At 41.2% G+C, this 22,199-nt stretch overlaps 1 protein-coding gene and 2 non-coding genes across 4 annotated transcripts in view; 2 read left to right on the top strand and 1 right to left on the bottom strand.

The window, feature by feature from the left end:
- CECR2 (CECR2 histone acetyl-lysine reader) overlaps positions 1-22,199 on the top strand; it is a 116,490-nt gene that overhangs the window by 25,134 nt on the left and 69,157 nt on the right. The gene's annotated exons all lie outside the window — the stretch shown is intronic.
- Positions 11,031-11,137, bottom strand: LOC136156621 (U6 spliceosomal RNA). The gene has a single exon (XR_010661114.1). It is a non-coding gene; the product is annotated as a U6 spliceosomal RNA (small nuclear RNA).
- Positions 17,417-17,523, top strand: LOC136156622 (U6 spliceosomal RNA). The gene has a single exon (XR_010661115.1). It is a non-coding gene; the product is annotated as a U6 spliceosomal RNA (small nuclear RNA).

The following is a 22,199-nucleotide window of genomic DNA, read 5'->3' on the forward strand; positions in this document are numbered from 1 at the left end:
AGAGTCTGCCTGTTGGGCAGGAGACCTGTGTTCAATCCCCGAATGGGGAAGATCCCCTGGAGAAAGAAATGGCAACCCAATCCCATATTCTTGCCTGGGAAATCCCATGGACAGAGGAGCCTGGCGGGCTACCTCCGTGGGATCTCGAGAGTCAAACATGACTTACCGACTAAACGACCGCCAGGTATTAGATAATGTTTTGTGTTTGATTTATAAATTTTTCTTAAAAATATTTTAACTTCCTTGGAAGTTGAAAAATCTAGGTCTTTGCCCCTTGAATGTAGTTGCGGTGAAATCTTCAGGAATATCCTCAATTTTTATCCCAAACTCAGGTTGCCTCACTGAGGAAAAGAGGTTTGTAATACACAAAAGAAAAAAAAAAGGTATGGGGGGAATGGAGAGCTCAGAAACACGCAGCCACAGAGATGTTCTGGAGTAGGTGGTAGTGGTTTCCGCGGATGGTGCTGACTGTTAAGGAATGGTGCTGAGATCAAAGAAGCCAGAGATCACCGCCTCCCAGCCCCTAGGGGAGGTGCTTTGCAATGTCCTGCTTCCTGCAGAACACTTCATTTTGAATTTAAAATCTTTGTTTTAAAGGGGGCTGCATTTTGAGTCTTGTGCTGTCTGCCATCTGCTTTTCTCCCAGGTTTGGGAACACGAGGAAAGCCAGCAAGCCTGGGAAGGCCAGAGCAAGGGGAGAGGTTGTTCTGAAGGGGGTGGGGGCTCTTTTAAGTAACTGGCTGCATATGTGTAATCGTAACCTCATCTATCTTTGTAGAGATGGTTGAGGGGACCCCAGGAGAGCCTTGTCCTTGCAACGAGCAGGGTCTCCAGTTGCCGAGCGGGCTTCTCACTGTGGTAGGTTCTCTCTGCTGAGCTCGGGCTCCAGGGCGCGTGGGCTTCAGTAATTGGGCACGAGGCTCAGTAATTGCAGTGCTCAGGCTTAGTTGCTCCACAGCATGTGGATTCATCTCAGACCGAGGATCGAACCTGTGTCTCCTGCATTGGCAGGTGTATTCTTCATCACTGAGCCACAAGGGACGCCCCGAACCCTTTATATTTCAGAATCATTTTCGATTTACTGATAAGTTATTGTTACAGTCCTGAGAGTTCATGTATTACCCTGTTGGCAAACTTTTTCTGTAGAGGGCCAGATAGTAAGAATTTTAGGCTTTGTGGACAGATGGTCTTTTCTCGAAATTGCTTAGTTCTGTCAGTTCAAGGCAAGAACGGCCATAGCTGGACAGTAAGTAAATGAATGGGTATGGCTATGTTCCAGTAGATACTTGTTTGCTTCTTTTTTTTCCTTTGGTATGCCATGTGGCTTGCGGAATCTTAATTCCCCAACCAGGGACAGAGCTCAGGCCCTGGCAGTCAAAGCACCAAGTCCTAGCCACTGGACCACGGGTGAACTTCCTCAGTAAAACTTGATAAGCGCAGGTGGCTGGTTGGATTCTGGTCAGTGGGCATCAGTCTTCTGCCTCCTGCTGAATGCCCTTACCCAGCCTTCCTGATGTTCAATCTTACACAACCGGGGTACATTTGTCAAAACAAAGGTACTTTGGAACAGTGCTGCTAACTAGACTCAGACTTTATTTGAATACGTGTCCATCTTTGATTTGGTTTTCAGCCTTGCATGCCGCTTTATGCTTTGTTGACAGCATGTCTCCTCAGCCTGTTACTGTCAGCTGGAGACTTTGGATACTCATTTTGATCTGTGAGCTTTGTTGCCCAAGTTGTCCTTTGGCAAAGGCCAAAGGCCAAAAGCTTTGGCCTTTGTGGTTCTTTCAGGTAAGCCTGTGTCTATTGGACATGTCCTCAAATTTTCTTTTTTGAACCCTTTTTTTCTTTTTGGCTGCACAACATTTGGGATTTTAGTTCCCCAACTGGGGACTGAAGCTGTACCCCCTACAGTAGAACCACAGAGTGTTAACCATTGGACCTCTAGGGAAGTCCCTTGTATACTTTCTGACTGAATTATATTCCATTATATAGATATACTCCTCTTTTCTCTTGATCTTTTTGTGAGGTGGTGGACGTTTGGATTGTTTCCACCGTTTGGCTGGTATGAATAATAACTGTGTATTTGCTAAGGAGTGTTTTTGTGAGCATGTATTTTTTTTTTCTCCTGGGTGGGTACCTAGGAGTGGAATTGGAGTTGTGTTTGAGTTTATAATAAACCCCCAAACTTCTTACCACAGTGGCTGCACGAGTTCCAGTTTTCCCCATCATCATTAGTACTCAGTATTGCCTGTGTGCTTATGACATTCTAGTGGGTGTGGAGTGCTGCCTCCCTAATGATAATGATAGTCAGCACCTTTTCATGTGTGTGTTAGTGATTCACATATTGTTGATGAAATTTCTATTAGGATATTTTGCTTATTTTAAAAATTAGTCTATTAAGTGTATATGTTCTGGATAGAAGTCCTTTGTCAGAATTATTATTTTACATATCTTTTCTTTCAGTCTGTCAGTTGTCTTTTCTTTCAGTCTATGAATTTTCTTTTTTTTTTTCAGTCTATGAGTTGTCTTTCTAATTAATAAATTAGAATTTTTGAATTCTAATTTATCAATTTTTTCTTTTATGGTTGTGCTTTTGTTATCATCATATCTAAGACGTTTTTTCCTTGCCCAGGATCACAGAGGTTTTCTCTCGCATTTTCTTTTGCGAGGGAGGGCTGCACCTCGAGGCATGTGGAACTTCCCCACCACATCCTCTGTGGTAGAAGTGTGGAGTCTTAACCACTGGACCACTGGGGAAGCTGGTCTTAATATTTTAGGTTTTTTTGTTTTAAAAAAATATTTCTGTGTTTATTTTTGGCTGTGCTGGGTCTTTGTTGCTATGTGGGCTTTTCTCTAGTTTCGGCAAGTGGGGGCTGCTCTCTAGTTGCAGTGCACGGGTTCTCTTGTTGCTGAGGGTGGGCTCTAGGGCTCGCAGGCTTCAGTAGGTGCGGGTCCCAGGCTCTAGGGTCAATGGTTGTGGGGCGCAGACCTGTTGCTCTGCAGCATATGGGATTCTCCTGAACCAGGAATCGAACCCATGTCTCCTTCATTGGCAGGTGGGTTGTTGTTTTTTTTTTTTTTTTTTAAACCACAGAGCCACAAGGGAAACCTTGTTTTGGATTTTATATTTAGATTTAAGATCCATTTTGAATTGATTTTTGCTTATGGTGTGAGACATTAATCACAATTGCTTTGTTTTGTGTGTGTTGTAGCACCATTTGTTGGAAGGTTGTCCTTTATTCATTGAATTGCCTTTGTCCTTTTGTAAAGAATCAGTTGCTTACATATGTGTTTGCTCACTTCTGGACCATTATCCTGTTTCATTATTGAATTTGTCTGTTTTTAGGCTAATACCACACTGTCTTGATTACTATAATTTTCTCATAATTCTTAAAATTAAATAATGTTAGTGATATTCACTCTGTTTGCCTATTTTATGTCCTTTGTATTTCCATATGGATTTTAGAATTATGCTGGGATTTTGATTGGAATTGTGTTGAATATACAGATCATCTTGTGGGAAATTGACCTTTTAATAGTATTTAGTCTTCTCTCTGTTTTGATTTTCTTTATTTTCTCACAGAAAAATTTTATGTTTTTCAGTTTAGGTCCTACCTTTTGTTGGATTTTTCCTGAAGCATTTTATACTTGTTTTCTATGCTGTTGTACATTTAAAAATTCTTTTAATTATTTAAAAAATTGTTTTTTACTGTGCTTCACAGTATGTGGGATCTTTGTTCCCCAACCAGGGTTCCACAGTGCACCCGGTAATGAAGTGTGGAGTCTTAACCACTGGGCTGCCAGGGCAGTTCATGGTGTTGTACATTTTAAAAAGATTCCAGTTGTTTTTTGCTAGTTTATAGACATGCAATTGAGTTTTATATATTGATTTTATATCCTGTAATTTTCCTAAATTCACTTTTTTAGCAATATTTTTGTAGATTCCATTGGGTTTTCAACATAGATGATGTGATAATGTCTGCAAATAAGACAGTTTTGCTTCTTTCTTATCTGGGTACCTTTTATTTTTATTGCCTTATTGCTCTGTCTAGAACTTCCTATAAAACGTCAAATAGAAGCAACCGGAGCAGTCATCCTTGTCTTGTTCTTCATTTGAGGGAAAAGCATTCAGGCTTATCACCCTTTTGATTTTGTCCTAAAGTTATTTAAAAGTGTGTTAATTTAGTTTCAAATACTTGGGAATCTGTCAAAGAATTTTCTATTATTGACTTCTAACTTAATTCTATTCTGGTCAGACAAGTAGAGTTGGCATCTTTTTTTTTTTTAACTTTTCATATTCATAATTTTAATGCAAAATTAAACTGTGAAGAAAAAAGATTTACAGTGAATATGAAAACATATGGTACATGTTCTTAATATATAAGAAGACATTATAATAATAAGGGCAAATGTAATAGTAGAGAAAGTCAAGAGCGTGTGGAGAAGCAGCTCACTAAAAGAAGTAACCAGTAGCCAGCATGTGTGTGGGGATATGTTTGTCTTTGCTAGTGGGGTTGTCTATTGTTTTTGTCTATTATTTTCTTTTGGGGATACATGCCTCCTCTACTCCACAGGTTCTTGCCTCAAGTTGGCATCCTTTAAAGTGATTGAGACTTGTTTTGTGGTCCATAACGTGGACTTGCTAGTTATTTCATATGTACTTGAAAAGAATGTGTGGTTTGCTATCGTCGGCTGGAGTTTTCTTATTTAGTCAGTTCAGGAACTTGGGTAGCTTTAAACACAAAAAGAGTGAAATATGACATGAATTCTTTTCTCTTTCCTTAAATTCATAATGTGAGTCCTTAGATCTTGCCACCTCTTTCTACTAGCTGAGAACAGTCTCCTGATTAGAATGACAGCTCTGAGCTGGAAGGCCTTATTTCATTAGTGCACTAACCAGCCACAGAGATTAGCTTATTGGCTACTTAATAATTAAATGAAGTTGGTTGTAATTCTTTGAGCATACACAGAACTTAGTAGGTTAACCCTTTATTGCCCAGAATTGCTGGGGTGTTTATGTGTGAATACAGAGGAGCCTAAAATCCTTGAAAACTCTGAGAAGAGCTGTTAAAGTTAATTTCAAGAGACGATCTTATTTAAGAGGCATATTAAATAAAAATAAAAACAAAATTACAGATTTGGAAACTAGTTCTCTGACTTGAGTATTCCTTTATTAACTGATTTTGGAGTCTTAATGGAAGAACTTCTATACCAGCACTTCTTTTGGGTAGCCAGTTTTACTCTTTGAGGAGGTTTCACTAAAGCATTTCCTTGGTTATTTCATATCCTTGCAGCAGCCTTGTAAGACGCAGAGTAAGGTTAGTGGAAGAGAAGGCTGACTGGAGTATAGATCACTGGTGGTGATCGAATTCCAGAAATGAAAGAGACCTGGGTAAGGTGATGGACACCTGGTGGTTGAGGAAATTCAGATGCAGAAAGGTTAGTGGTTGTCTGACAGCAAGGTGCTGTGCCTCTCAAAGGGACTTTGACAGTCTTGAGACATTCTTAGTTGCCACAAGTTGGGACAGGGGGCCCCCTAGTATCCAGTGGTTAGAAGCCCAGGAAATTGCCAAATATCCACAGTCCCCAGAACAGAACAGTTCTCTGGGCCAAAATGTCAATACTGCTGAGTTTAAGAAGGGTCTGCATTCAGTTTATCTTGAGTTTTGATTAGAACCTGGATCTCTAAAACTGCTTCCAGTGATTTACGTGCTCTCACTATCAGCTGCTCTTATTTTTCGTTCTTTTCAACTTCATTTTTAAAGATTCGAGGTAAAATCCACATAACATAACCATTAACCACTTTAAAGTGTATACTTCAGTGGCATTTAGTAAATTCAGTATGTTGGGCAACTGCTATCTCTTTGTAGTTCCAGGATATATCCATCACCCCACAAGGAGACCCCTGTACCGTTTAGACAACTCTCCATTCCCTGCCCCAACTCTGACTACCACTAATCTGCTTCTGTCTCTGTGGAGTCTCTTTTTTTTTTTTTTTAATGTGTCTGTGGATTCTAAATTCTTTTTATGTGGTGCTTTAGAAATAAAGTGGATGAGAAATCAGGAGCATGGACATGACATCTGTGGTCCCCATTCTTTTCTGTCAGTGATGGGGGGAAATCATTCATTTGACCTTTTCCCTTTGTTTATATGACTGCTGGCTCAGTAGCCAGAATATTTTTCTGCTTTACATGAGTCTGAAATTCTAGCCCACAGTCTGTTTGCTCAGAGTTTTTATGGATGTCTGTGAAAGTCACTCAGTCGTGTCCGACTCTTTGTGACCCCATGGACTATACAGTCCATGGAATTCTCCAGGCCAGAATACTGGGAGTGGGTAGCCCTTCCCTTTTCCAGAGGCTCTTCCCAACCTAGGGATTGAACCCAAGTCTCCCACATTGCAGGCAGATTCTTTACCAGCTGAGCCACCAGGGAAGCCCTTGGATGTCTGTAACAGAATTTAATTTCTCACTGATTCTTTCTCACCCGGTATGCTTCTGAGCCACCTCCCCAGATACTAAACTAAGTGTCCTTCCATTGATGTGCTTGAAATTAGGAACTAAAGTGACTAGGGAGGTAAATTCATCCCATTCCTAAACATAAGTGTGCTTGGAATCATTTAGCACCTAACTTGTATTGCTTTGTAATTAAAAACAAAAACAAGTATATTCCTGTGTTTTCACTCCTGCTTAAAACCCTCCACTGGCTGCTTCTTGGGTTTAGAGTAAGCTCTGAATTCCTTACCATTGTGTAATGGGGTCCCCACAGGCTCTGCTTCCACTCCTGTTCTGTTCCTTCCTCTCCCTGGCTCTTGGTGTGGGCAAGTGAGCCCTTTTTTTTCTCATGAAGGATCCCAGCTCCTTAAGGCCTCTGCACCAGCAGTTGCCTCAGTCTGGAGGGCATAGGGAGACGTGTCTTGTACCGGTTTTCAAATCTCAGCTCACATGTCATCTCACATGTGAAACCTGCACTGATTATCCCATTCATCTATGACTTGTAGTAGAAATTTCGAGTGAGTTTTGTGGAGAGAATAAAACAGCAAATTCCCATTACACATGCTTTTGTTCACAGTCAGCCAGTTTAGAGCAGCCCTGCCTCTCTTAGTGACTGTCACTCTCTGTCATACTGGTCTTTTCAGTTTTCTTTTTCTGCAGTTGGTGTTTTTTTGTTTACTTTGTATACTACCCAGGACTGCGAGTTTTTTGAGCAGGCATCTTGTCTGTCCTATTTACTCTTGAGTCCCTAATGCCTGGAACATGTTCCATGTCTGTGTACATAGTAGGTGCTCAGTAAATATTTACTGAATGAATAATGAAATGAAATAAACTTCCTCAAATCAGAGACGGTGCCTAACGCATGTTTGTCTCCGTCACTGAGCCTGATCCAGAGCTGCTGCACACACAGGTTCCTCTCCCCTCCTCTCCTGACAGTAGATCTGTGGATGTAGTAACCCTCAAGCGGTGTTCCTGTGATGGGAGGAAGGAGAGCACACTCTTCTCTGCATTTGCTCTCAGATTGCTCTGCTCTAGTAAGACTGGAGATTTTTCCCGTTGCCACATTCACTTGGTGTTTAGTCTCGGTTGTTGTCTGCTCATAGGTAAACTTGGAACTCGTTCTAGAAGCCCACATTTATCTTTCCTTCCCTGATTGGTTGTTTCTAGAACTCTGGAAGGTAAGATCATCTAAGTTTAACTTATATTTTACAGATGAGGACTTTGCCCAGATTCATACAGTAAGGTGGTGGGTTTGGTTGGGGTTGGAAATGAGAGCTAAGCCCAGCAGTTAAAAATACTGTATAATTTTCTCTCTGTTGCATATTTATGAGTTCTGTTTTATTAGTTGGACTCTGTTTTATTGGCTCTTTGTGATCAGGGGCTATGTACTCTGAGTACCTGCTATAGCTTTTAACACTAAGCATAGAGTAATGTTTTTGGACTAGGAGACCAATGTAAGAGCATTGCTTTATTTGAGAATTAATTCCGTGTTACATCACTGTTTCTCCCTGCTTTATGGGAATATGGGCAGAGACACTGGAGGGCAGAGCTTGCTTACTTGTGCAGAGGGTACATACAGGAACTGAGAACGGGACGGATGAGATGGGGAGGGTTAACAGAAGGCTGCAGGCCGGAGGCTTTGCTCTTTGGAGCGAGTCCATCACTTCCTGCTGTCCAGTCCAGTGTGAAAGACCATCTGGGCCTCCCCTCAGCAGATGAATGTGATGTAGTGAATGTGCGATGTAAAAGCTGGGTTTTGCTGAAAGTAACTGTCAGGTTAGATAGATCTGGAAATACCTAGTGCAGAGATGGGAATGAAATGGGCAAAAAAGTGTAGTGATTATTTATAATTATTTTGAGTCAGTGTAGATCTATTTATATCATGCAGACATATATTGAATACTTTAAAAATATGTGGTATCATTATGACATCGTTTTATGTGTGTGTGTGTGCTCAGTCGTGTCTGACTCTTTGCGATCCCACAGACTGTAGCCCACCAGGCTCCTCTGTCCATGGGATTCTCTAGGCAAGAATACTGGAGTGGGTTACCATTTTCTGCTCCAGGGGATCTTCCTGATCCAGAAATCAAATCCAGGTCTCCAGTGTCTACTGCATTGGCAGGCAGATTCTTTACCACTGAGCCGTGTGGGAAGCCCATTATAACATATGATATAGTTTTATTTCTTTTTAAAGTCGTATATAATGAATATTTTCTGTGTTAACTAGTACTGCTGTAGAAATCAGTAAGTGATGTTTTTGTTTGTCATGGCTGATATTCTAATAACTTACCTTATTTCTTTTGCATGTTCAATGAATGATGATCAATCGCTGTGGCTGCAGTTTTGGTGTTCCTAGTTGTTGTAACTAGGAGTTACAGTAAATTACCATAAATTAATTACCCTTGGGAAAGGGTAAGTTCTGTGTATCTAGTCTGGTTCCCCAAAGTAAAGCCATAGGAGTTGTCCCCGTTGAGACTCAGTAGTGCAACCAAGGCCAGTTGTTTTCTTAGAGCTACACTTCATCTTCTGTTTCTGACTTTGCTTTGCGTTTTCGTTCCCTGCCCTACCCTGCACCCTGCAGCTACTTCTGTGCTGTGTGTGCCTGAAGCAGGCTTGGGCTTTGACGTGGCTCCCATTCTTAGGGCTGAAGAGCCTGAGCCTTTGGCTCCCAGTACAGCAGTATCACTTGCTGGTTTTTCACTTTGGGGCAGGGATACGAGGACTCTTTCAGATCCCTCCCGTCTTCAGCAGATCTAACTGATGGAAGATAGAAAGACACCCTCTGCCCACTGCCCCCGCCCCATGCCGTGGGGTCAGCTGGTTAGCTCTTTCTTCTGGAGGCTCAGCCAGCCGTGAATGAGGACTTCTGAGGTTGGGGTGGTTGTATCTGGAAGTCTGCTATGTCCGGCAGAGCTCTTGAAGTCACGCAGGAAGCTTGCACATGACTTGCCATTTCCATGAAGGGTGTGCTGCCTTTCTTTGGGAGCTCAGCCACCTCCTTTCTCCTGATGGGTGGGTGCTGCAGTGTTGTGTCTGCACTCTGTCCCCCAAGATGGACTGCAGTCAGACTTTTTTAATTAGCCACTGTTATAGTTTTCTTCAGGAAACACTCTTTAAAACCACTCTGAGGTGGAGAGTCTGGGTTCAGCCCCACTGCTGCTCTTGGGACACACAGACCTTTCCTTGACCTTGTTGGAAAGACATCATCCACAGAGCCCATACGCTAGTTTTAGATGAGGGAGACCTGTGATGATTGTGAACCTTCTATAAAGGAATCAGAATCAATAAGTTATTCTTGTGGGAGAACAGAGAAAGCAAGTTCATAGTTCTGACCTTGAAAGCTGGAGTGTGGGGAAAACAGAAACAAGCTGTGTCCTCACACTGCTGGAGGGGTGCTTCTTCCTTGCAAGGTTGCCTTTTCCAGGCACTTATTGGTCAAGACCTCAAGTGATGGTTAGACTTTGCTTTTAACTGTTCTAATTGGATCCTTAATGCACTGTTCTGTCTTGGCGTTAGGTGACCTGTTCGGTCACACTCACTGTCCAACCATTGCTTGGCTTGCTGCCCTGCCTCCTCACCCCTCAAACACACATACTGTTTGGATACTCTGGTCTGAGCAGCAGGAAAGTGGGTGTTTGGTCTCAGAGGACCGTCTCTGCTGCAGAACCTTTGGTCCAGTTTTCCATTTGGTATTCAGTCTGACATTTTGGACCGACCCTCCTCTCCAGATGTTCTGAAAGCTAGATGTGCAGTTTAAAGCTAGTCCAAGCTTTACATACATTTACTTGGAAAACAGAGTCTAGAATCAGTCCAAGTCTCTGGAAGACAGGGTTTCAGATGACCAAGTTTTGAGGTATATTCCTAATATTGTTACTGATGTGAATTACCTTAGTTGGTAAAGAGGATACCTGAAAGATTAATTTGAGCAGATGCAGATGTAATCTTTTTGCTCACTCTCTAAGATGGGAAAAAACTTGTTGGGGTAAGGAGTTGGAGTGGATCATAGCTCATCGGGGCCAAGTCTGTCCATCATTCACCTTAGCCCTTCTTGGTGATCTTTCCTTTTGGGGCATGCTTACATGTGTGAGGAATCTGTAACCAGTGATGAATTCCTGAAGTGTGGTTGTAAAAGTTAAGAGTTGCCTATACACAACTCTTAAAATACTTCTTACTAAATTGTCTCTTATTTAGATGGTGGAAAAGTATGGCGGTGACTCAGTTCACTTAGAAGCCATTTGTATTGGTGCCTTTCATATGTAGCAGTGAGCCCTTAAGTGTTTGAATACATGAATCGATAGATGAAACAATTTTCTTCTCTTCTTGCCTGTTGACAGGCACTTGGCATTTTGTCCGAGTCTCTGACTTCAGTGTCATTTTTCCCTTCTTAGAAGGTTCAGTATTCTGCCCTACCTTTTTGGCCCTGAGTTTTCATTCAATATGCTGCTGCTTATTAGGTGAACTGCTTTCCTGCTATACATTTCTTTTTTTTTTTTTTCCTTTATTTCCACAGTCCAGTAATTTATTTTAAATTTGAGTAAAAATATGGAACGCTTCACGAATTTGCCTGTCATCCTTGCGCAGGGGCCATGCTAATCTTCTCTGTATCGTTCCAATTTTAGTATATGTGCTGCCGAAGTGAGCACCCTGCTACACATTTCAAATAAAGACTTTGGAAACTTACAGAGTAATCCATATGTAAATTGGGACAGGACTGGCAATTTGGGTATAATTCACTGGAGCACAGGCAGTATGACAGGGCTTGTGATTTCCTTCATATTTTGTATTGTTCCTCTAGAGAAATACCCGTAGACAGAGACCGTTCTCTAAATGATTCCAGAGTAGCGCTTTACAGTGCCTATTCCACGAAGCCCTCAGTCTCTTCCGGTTATTTCATTGTGTTGTAAAACTCATGGTATTCAAGATAAAATTGTAATTCCCCTATAGAAATAATTCCGTATAAAAGGATACAAGGTACAAAGCTATTATTGTACAGTATCTGAAGTCTCCCCTTTTGATATAAACTACAGAGAAGGGAAACAAATGTTTGTACGTTATAGTGGAAAAGAGAGATCATCTTCTCCCAAATGTGCTTGCATGAGGTAGTGTTAATATCACCTTTTAGTACCACGTGTGAACTATCTGGTACTTCCCAGGTGGCGTTAGCAGTAACGAACCCACCTGCCAGTGCTGGAGACTTTTAAGAGACCCAAGTTCAATCCCTGGATCGGGAAGATTCCGTGGAGCAGGGCATGGCAACCCACTCCAGTGTTCTTGCCTGGAGAATGTCATGGACAGAGGAAGGAGCCTGGCTGGTTACAGTTCACGGGGTTGCAAAGAGTTGGACACGACTGAGCGACTTTGCGTGCAGCATGTGAACTATCTGGGGCTGAAGTTGAAATGAGATAATGTAGTGGCCAAATGCATCTTGAACTCTTGGAAACAATACGACCTATAGTATAGTACATCAAAGTACAGTAAAAATCTTAAAATCTAGGATTTTGTATTCCAGAAAGTTCTGCTGGTATAGCATCTGTGTGCTAACCAATAGGCATACAAAGAGGTTTTTACTGTAACAATATTTTGTTATGGATAGGCGGAGTGCATTAATCGAACTGTTTGGCTTGCTAGTAGGATTAACAAATTGTGATAGAGCTTAGCTGAATGGGAGAGTATATTTCACTATTCGTGATAAATTTGCCATTTTATGTAATACAGTCTGGAAGTGATATACTGTATTCAGTTGTGATTATCTCAGTCTTTTGACGTTTTTATTTCATACATCATTTGTGTTGGCCTCAAATCCGTAGCAGAGGTCTAAAAATAGTGGATTGGGGTAATTTCCGTGATACCACGAGAAAACATCACTAATAAAGTGACTTGAATAAAGTAAAACCAGAAATGTGGCCATTCAGGATTTCAGTGTAGGTTATCTATGTTGCCTGATATGTTTTTCTGTATTTAAAAATTTTAATTGAAATAAAGTTGATTTGCAGTGTTGTGTTTCTGCTGTGCAGTAGTGATTGAGTTATACATATACACACATTATTTAAAAAAATGTTTTCCATTGTGACTCATCATAGGATATTGAATATAGTTCTCTCTGCTATATATAGGACCTTGTAGAATATGGTATTAGTTTTTATATGTAAGGTTAATAGCTATTTCAATGGTAAAAGAAACTTGTACTTTATTCTGACTCATTAGATTGTTCTCCTGATCGGCATTCACAGCCCTTCAGTATGCAGCACAGCTCCTGCACCAACCCATTCAGTAGATCCTCTTTTACAAGCCATTTCTGCAGTACTGAAGAATTCCTCTGTCTATATTTGTGGGTATTTCTTAATATAAGATGATAATCAACTGTTTTCAATAAAATCGTATGTGCATGCTGTTGTATTATATATAGTTCATTTTCGTTACCCTACATTCTACCATTGAAACGTCCACCGCACAGAGCAGAAGACAAAGGAGGTGTCAAGACAAGGAGGCGTCTGCTGTGGCAGCCCAGGCCTCACTGGACCAGCAGTCATCCCGCCTTTGCTCTGAGCCTGCCTTGTTGGTGGGGAGGGCACCTCTTCCTGAGATGATGGTTGTGTTACAAGTGAGTCTGAATTTGGAGATGAAAAATGTTGACTTCAGCAGTTTAATTTTATCTCTATGCTTGGTTTATTCTGTAAATAATTTGAAGCTTTTAATCTATCAATCAATCATCCATCCATTTGTAGCATCTACTGAGAACCAACTTCTTTCTTCCTTTTAAATTTTGTTCACTGGAGATTTGAGGCTTCATCCCTGCCTCCTGAGGCCAAGGTTTTCTAGTATACTGATGATGTCTGGGAAGAAACATTTTAGGATTGTTTTTACTATTTCCAGATCATTCCCATTCTGTGTTGGAGAGGCTGAAATGGTGAAATTATGAAGCCAGCAGTTAGTGCTAAGGGAGTTGAGTGCCCTGTTTACTGAAATATCTGTGAACATACCCCCTTTAATAGTGATGAATTTCATGTAAAATATTTTAACCTAGGCAGCTAAGGATATGTTAGAGACATAGGTAAGTTAGAGACACAAAGAAAAGAGTAGTGATTTTTATATTTATTTAGTGCTTTTCAAAATGATTATTAATACTGACTAGAATTACTAATACTGACTAGTCAAGCAATTTAGAATTGCTTGACTTTGTGAGTCAAGAAGATGTAGTGTATATCTTTTTTTTTTTTTTTTTGAGTTTGAAAATTGTAATTTATTGATGAACGTGAAGTCGCTCAGTTCTGACTCTTTGAGATACCCCATGGACACCAGGCTCCTCTGTCCATGGGATTTTCTAGGCAAGGGTACTGGAGTGGGTTGCCGTTTCCTTCTCCAATGGAGTGTGTATCTTTTTAATTGTTTTCTTTTTCTAGACCTTTATTATTTCTTACTGATTTTTGTATTGGTTTACTTGGCTGTCAAATATTGATAAATATCTTCCCCTCAGTAATGCCTTGAGTGACAGAGTGGGTGAGGCAATGGAGGACTGCCTGGATTCAGATCTGTCATGCAGTGAATGGACGGATACTGTTTGTCTAATTTCTTCTCCAGTTCGGACCCTTAGATTGTTATAGTGCCTTTTTTTTTTTTTTAAAGTAATAAAGTACCAGTGATATCAAATGTGCACAATTGTGATTAGAGGGCTAGTCTTTTTATTTTTTATTTTTATTTTATTATTATTTTTTTTAGGGCTAGTCTTTTTAAAGTCTCTTGATATATAATGTCATATTGAAGTTGTCAGGTGTGTTCTTTCACAACAGAGGAACTTCTTTTAAGAATTTAAAATTGCTTCATCATGTAGGTTTGGTGTTTTGCCCATCCTTTTTCTTGAGGAAGAGACTTAATTTCTGATGGGCTTTCTTACATAAATTCAGCAAGTTTCTGTGCTATGAATTCAAATAGAGAGCACATTTAGATGAATTTAAATACTGACCAGCTACAACCATTGTTATACCAACACGGCTACTATTTTGTTTTCTTCGAGGGTCACCTCTTGGTAATTAAGTTTCACTTTATAAAATTGGAAGTTTTCTGGATAGTACTTGCTTCTTGGAGAAGCAATAATGACTTTTAGTTCCAAGGAATATTTTTTTTTTTTTCAAGGAATATTTTTTGTAGCAACTTAATAACTTGTAGTTAGTGAAAGTATCATAGATTAATTCACCGGTCAAGTTTTGCAAAAAGTGAGGGAAAAATGTTAAGAAATCAGTGTATTTGCTACAGTCTCTGTTTAGGGCGAAAGGTAAATTGTGGCTTCCTGGAGTTTCCTTGGAAGTGGAACTTCTGGGTAGCCAGTATTTTTGTATATTGCAAAGTTTACCACTGTACCACTGTTAATGAATTTATGGCCTAAACTTTGAATTTACTTACTTTGAGAAGAAATCTACATAGAATGTATTTAACTTCCCAATCTTAAGAAAAAAAATCAATCCACCTTATTAAGTATACAGTTGCATTTCAGCAGTTGTATACACCTGTGTAACCAGCACCCCAAACAAAATATCAATGATGGCATTTCCCTAAGAGTTTCTCCTGCCCCTCAGAGTGATATCAGCCCCTGCAAAACACACACACCAGGACCACGCAGTCAGGGGATGAGCATTAGAACCCTACAGTGTGCATTCTTTCCTTTACCCCCCACCTGGTGGGGGCATACTTTTATCTGGTCCCAGTAACTGCATTCTTTGGCCTTCTGCATGGCAGCACATGGTGAATCTCCTCTGTCCTCAGCACCGTATGCCTCTGCCCTAACTTTAGGGCACGTAGTTCCACGCGTAGGCCTGGGGGTGGGGACTCTCGTTCCAGCTTTCTAAAACAACTAACTTTCTTTTAAAAAAATTTGTTTATTTTTGTCTTTGCTGGGTCTTCATTGAGCGTAGGCTCTTTTTCTCGTTTAGTTGCAAAGAGTGGGGGCTTCTCATTTCAAGAGTTTCAGTAGTTGCAGCACGCAGGATCAGTAGTTTCAGCTCCCGGGCTCCAGAGCCACAGGCTCAGTAGCTGTGGCGAGAGGGCTTAGTTGCTCCATGGCCTATGGGATTTTCCTGGATCAGGGCTATAACCCGTGTCTCCTGCGCTGGCAGGCAGGTTCTTTACCAGGGAAGCCCAAACTGGCTTTTTAAAAGATTGTTTCTGGCTCTTCAGATCATGTCAGACTGGCTACTGGGCAACTCTGCTTTTTTGGCCTAAATTTAGCTGTAGTATATCTTCCATAGATCAGTCCTGTTAAACTGGTCAGGCTTATAGTCGGGTGCTGTATGATAAATATCTGTTCTAGCAAAGTGGTGAGCATGAACGTGGATTTCTGGGCACGGATTCTGCTGGTGCGCTCCTACCTTTCTGTGTCCTACCCGTGACCCTGTCCCTGGGGTCCTGTGGCCATCATTCCATCTGTTGCTCTTCCGTTGCCCCCAGTTCTCCAAGAGGTTCTCTGAGCCGTCTCCTCGCCCGTTCATCACGCTCTCACCCTCTCCCCTCGACGCCCAGCACGCTGCACCCAGTGCCCCTGTCCTCAGGCGGTGATTGATTCCCTCTTCTTTCCTGCCAGCTCTCTCCCAGCGGGGCTGCGCGGCAGATTGTGATGCTGGGGAAAGTCGGGTTCTGCCCTAAGCTCCCGTCACGCTGTTCAGAGAGAGGACGACAGCAAGCTTTATTGTCCCTGTGGGTGTGGCTGCAGTGTCTCTGTGGTTTTCAGAAGATGGCAATTACTGAAGACAATTACTCTTCCTATATAAGTCATAATAGTTATGGACGATCACCGCCACCATTTATATTTATTATTTAGCACAATTATGGTAACATACATCATTAAATGTATGTCAGATTAACTGTTACTTTGTTTGGCCGACACAGTAACTTCTGTGAATGCCGCGTTTCCCAGCTTGTTGCTCAGAAAGCCCTGGCGAAGATGGCAGTAGTGATGATCTTTGAATAGGATCATAACCCCCATCATTTATACATGCTTTTGGTAGCTTTCTGAAGGCTTTCTAAGAAACAAATGTAAGTGACTATTTACCGTATCTGTTAAATACACATTCTTTCTCGTATTCTTTTCCATTATGGTTTACTACAGGATATTGAATGTTATTCAGTTGAATATTTATTACAGGCTACTTCCTGTACAGTAGGACCTTGTATATCCATCCTATATATGATAGTTTGCATCTGCATATCCCAAACTCCCAATCCTTCCCTTTCCCCAAACCCCTCCCTTGGCAGCCACAGGTCTGTTCTCTAGGTCTTTGAGTCTGTTTCTGTTTCATAGTTCACTTTTACCATATTTTAGATTCCACATATAAGTGATGTCATATGGTATTTTTCTTTCTCTTTCTGGCTTACTTCACTTAATATGATTATCTCTAGATCCTTCTATGTTGCTGCAAATAATGCCAGGTTCTTAATACACTGTTTCATAGAGCTCTTAAAACTGCTCTGATTTAGGGAACATGGTTATTTCTCTCATGGATCAGGAAGCTGAAGCTTCCGTTGCTGAGTTGAACTGTTCTCTCCCGGTCTTGAGGCTCTTTGGTTTTGGCTGTTTCAGATGATGATAGTGACACCCATCTTGCAGGGCTGTTGGCAGGATTACAACTAGTGCATGTGTGAAGCATCAGGCATAGCGCCTGACCCTGAGATTATTACACAGACGTTTCCTGTTCTCAGTGAGTTGATGGTCTAGGTCATCCTCCATGGCGTCCTAGTCTTTGCTCGAATCCGTTCATTTCTCAGGGAGGTTCATTCCTTCTTGAGCCTCAGTGTAAAATGATTTGTATATAGATGCTGAATAACTGCCGTCAGTACTTTGCTTTTATACACTGCTATTCAACCTGAATTCAGTACACTAAAAAAAAGGTATTTCCATTTTGAATTATTGGAGCATTACTTTAAAATGAAAAATAGTGCTCACTTCGGCAGCACATATACTAAAATTGGAACGATACAGAGAAGATTAGCATGGCCCCTGCGCAAGGATGACAGGCAAATTCGTGAAGCGTTCCATATTTTTTAAAAATTAAAAAATAAAATAAGATGAAAAACAACCTTAACCGCAATCACAACCAAAAAATCTAGACTACACGTCCTGGTATTTTTTCAAAGACTTATTTCTTTCTGGTAACAGTTCATTGAGATATTCACAAACCACACAATTTGCCCTTTTAAAATATGCAATTTATTGGTTTTAGTGTATCCACAGAACTGTGCAGCCATTACCGCAATCAATGCTAAAACATTTTCCACTATCTCTAACAGAAACTTCCGACTACTGGACAGTCACCTGCTACTCCCTTCTCCCACTCCGTCCTCCAGAAACTTCTGTTCTCCTTCCTGTGTCTGGGTTTGCCAGTTTTAGACATTTCTGGTAAATGGAATAGTACCAAATGTGGCCTTTTGTGCCTGACTTCTTCTACTTAGGGCCTCTGCTACACAGGTGTTAGTACTTCACTTCTTTGTTGCCAAGGAGTGTTCTGGTGTTTGGATACACCACATTTTGTTTATCCATTCATGAGCTGATAGGCATTTGAGTTGTTTTCACGTTGGGCCATTGTGAATAATGCTGCTATTATGAACATCATGTATAAAAGCCTTTGTGTGGATGTAGGTATTCATTTCTCCTGAAGAACTGCCAGACTTTTCCCAAGTGGCTGCACCATTTTATATTTCTACCAGCAGTGTGTGAGGGTTCCATCCTTCCCATTTCCTCAGTAACATTTGCTTTTATCTGTCTTTTTGATTATAGCTTTCAAAGACTTACATGTCGACCTAGATGCTCTAGGGACGCCTGCAAACATAGTGCCTGGTGTTTTCCCTGGTGCTTCTTTGCTGCTCTGACTTTGGAGTGGGAAGCTTACATATCATGGGAAACTGGAGGGTTAACTGATAGAGTGGTATCACTGGTTAAAGTCAATGTGTATGTGAAGGCTACATCTAAAAACTTCTTAGAAACACTTATATGTAATTTGTGTCAGTAACAGTTGACAGCTTTTATAGGAATGCTGTTAGTGTAACGCCCAGGGTTTGGAAAAAGTTTATGTGGAGAACTGATGAAGGTATTTAAAACTTGGTCAGTAACATATCAACTCAAATCATGTCTTGGTTTGGTCAGAAAAGATAAAATTAAGACATTCTTCCTGTCATTTCATTGTTGTTGTTAACATTCACATGTGATTGTGTGCATTTTAAAGGAGGGGATACTTTCTCAAAGGAGGTGAAAACTGGTTCTTTCGGGTGGGGTGCCCTGAAGAGGAGAGTGACTAGCATCACCAGACCTGCTGCTCACCTTGGACAGGAGCACTGAGCGGGCCTGTCCTTCTGCAGCCTGGGTCGCTGCTTACTGAGGTTGCCAAGCGGCATGTGACGGCTGGGATTCCCGCAGAGCCAGGTGGGCAACTTGCCGATGGAGTGATGGGTAGGCTGAGTTCCAGCTGGTGAACTGGGGAGTGTGTGTCTCTTCTGTAGCTGAATCAGCTGCAGCTAAATCTTGTCACAGACAACCATGGGGGGAGAGTTAGAGCTTCTGATTGTTCAAGAGGTGAGAGACCCAGATTTCTAAAAAAGTTATGCAACCAGTTAAACAAAACAATAAAGCTGTGACCAAGCAAATATTTCTTCATACTACCAGCTTATAATCTCTTAACGTATCACAGACCAGTTGACCCATAAACATTTTTAAATTATGTGATGAAGGTGGACAGCCCACACACAGGAATGCTGTTATTTACGAGCCTCACTCAGACATTGGCAGCAAGACTGCAAGGTGAGGTAGAATTGGGGGATAGGGTTGTGCTTGGTGGGTTATTGGCTGCAGCTTGTCTGACGGTGAGATTCACGGTGCAGTGCCTCTTCTGTCTTTGCTACGTTTAGAAAGACTGGAGCCCCCTTTGAGCTGTACAAAGCCTAAAAAGGCAGTTTTCTGGGGAATTAACAATGAGATTGGTTGCTGAACAAGTTTTTGTTTAATGCAATGGAAATTCTGGATGGATCATAAATACATTTAGCCTGAATTAGACTATCTGTTGCCTGGATTGCCTTCTACAAGACCCTAAGAAAATGAAACTATTGGGAGCAGGACCCCCCAGCTTAACCTGCTGAAATGGTTGTTTTCTCTGGTTGTCCTGGCCCCTAGACTATACAGTGTCTCTGACCATGAATTTGTATGTCAGATGCTCTGAAATACGTGGTAATAAATTAGATTTGGGGCCATCGTATATGAGTTATCAGTAATTCCTGAAGATACTGGGCATCAGCAAAGATAAATCCCCTAATTTCACTTTCTTGGAATGCAGTTTGCAGTTACTTTTAATTATGCTTAGTTACAGTCAAAGCTGTTTGATAAGCTTTAGGTGGAGTTTGTATTCAGTGATGCAGCTTGCAGTATTTCATACTGCCTGTTTCTGGTTCATCAGGACACATTGGAGAGACTTGAAAAGACTCTAGTCAGTAAGATTCTTTACAGCTTCCTGTTTGTCCCCACCTTTGAGTTGTATCTTTGTAAATGTGCTTGATTGCCTTTCATCAGATGCTTAGGCTATATTCCTTTTGAGTGAGTTAATTACGCTTTGGGTAACTGATTTTGAAAACCCATGTTTGAACCACTGCTAATTCTGAAACTCTTCTCTCAGGTGGAGGTACCTCTTACACCTGCTTCTCAGGCTGACTGAGTTTTCTCCACACAGGGCAGTCATCAGGCAGGAGAGGTTGTGTTAATAGTCCTGCACGCACTCTAGAGGAAGGGAAGGAGGAGGGTTTAAGTGTTGAATCCCTTTGTGAGCTCCCCCCGGTTCTGTTTTAGGGTAATTAATTAGTTTCCTTGGCTTGAGCTGAACTTTGGGCTCTGTGTTCTGTTTTTTAGCTCCTAATCAGCAGCCTTTAGGCACAGGCAGGGTGGGGGTGGGGTTTATATTTCTGGGGTGGAGTTTATATTTCAGGTCATCCCCAAATGAATGAAGTAACCAGAGTACAGTGCTTTTTTAAGCTTGGCCTTGAGGCTGGAAAATGGGCCACAGAAGGTAACAACTTTGCCCTTAGAATCCTGGTGCCTTGTGTGATCTCTTGGTGTACTCTGAGGACTTCAGTTACTGGATATTGGGTGGGCTGTGAGTGTTTGCTTCCAGGTTCTCTGGTGGATTGTTTGTGTGATAAGGTGGTCTTGCTTCTCTCTGCCACTCTGCCTCCCTTCCGGCTCCCCTCCCCCTCGGCCTCCTAAATGAGGTACATCCCCCTCTGCTCCCAGACGTCTCCATCTCCCCGTTCCGACAGAGCCGTCATTTATCAAGTTGTTTCACGCGTTGTCGGGAGGGGGCCCTGGGGACTCGAGTTTGTTTCGTCCCTTTGTTGTAGCTCCGCAGGATGGGCCGGCTTAGTCTCCAGCCAACTGCCGAGCACTGCTGGCCTCCAGGAGCAAATGTTAAAGGGGCCTCCTTTCATCTGCGTGCTGCTGCCTCAGTCTTGGTTTAAATTCCAGCTTCTTGGAACTGTAATCACCCTGTACGCACACACTTTTCTGGATATATATGGCATCATGAGAGTCTTCTTTCAGTACTTTTCTTCCCCCCACCCCAGTCACTGAGAACCTGGAGATAGATTTTTCTTCTCTTTCTTTCTTTGTTATTCCTTGTTCATTTTCTGTTCTTTCTTCTTTATGATCTCACCTTTTTCTTAGTGGTAGGTTATTATAGATAGATTTATTTAGTAAGGGAGGGTTCCTGCTTTTATCAGACGTAGTCTTCTTAGGTGTAAGATACCCAGGTATCTTTTTTCCTGATGTCACACTGTTCACTATCAGCAGAAATATATAGATGGTATAGGGCTAAAAAAACTTTTAAAATTTGTCAGCCTTGAAAGTGCAAGAAGAGTATTACTGCATGTTACTAGGGGTTATGCATGTTTTCCAAAGTGTCTAAGAAAGTAGAAGGAAAATTTGTACTTAGACTCAAGGATGTGGTGAGAGCATTAACCCATCTTTATTGACCATAGCAATGAAACATGGATGCTGTTCAGTGTAATTTAATAGTTTAAAAGGACAGTGTTTATTTTGTGGGGTAGGAGAAGTTAGACTGTAATGTTACAGGGTTGTGAGAATTTTTTTCTGTGATCTTGGGGTATTTCCCTCCAGTATTTTACTAAGAAGACTTTGACATATAGACAGAAGTTTATACATTATATTTTGGGCTTAGTTTTTTTTTCTTTACTAAGTTGAATAAAATACATAGTAGTCTCACAGTGCAGTGTAAAGTTATGCTTGGAAGCAAAATAACAAGAGGAAAAAGCACCCCAGATGACATGTGTCTCCTATGGTTTTAGCTCTAAAATGAGCCTGTTGTCTTGTGTTTATTGTAGATAAACTGAGCGCAGAACCTAAAGTTGTATGTATTGTTGGTTATCAAGTTCAGTGGGAAGTGTTCCCCCTCCTCATCAGATTCTTTAAGGTGAAAATGCTTAGACACCTTGATCAGATTTGTTAACTGAAGAATAATTTGTAAGCGGTAAGTGTCTTGAGTGCTCTGTGTTCATGCCTGTATATAAAGAATCTCTAAAACAATTTATTGATTTTTTTTTTAAGACATCAAATTGAACCCCAAATGTTTCCCATATGGGATGACCTTACTATTGGGATACTTCTCAGCTATAAAACTGTGGTGTACTGATTCTCACTGATTTTTTTTTTAAACAATGAAAATTAAT

Source organism: Muntiacus reevesi, chromosome 1, assembly GCF_963930625.1.
Source record: "Muntiacus reevesi chromosome 1, mMunRee1.1, whole genome shotgun sequence".
Classification (NCBI taxonomy): Eukaryota; Metazoa; Chordata; class Mammalia; order Artiodactyla; family Cervidae; genus Muntiacus; species Muntiacus reevesi.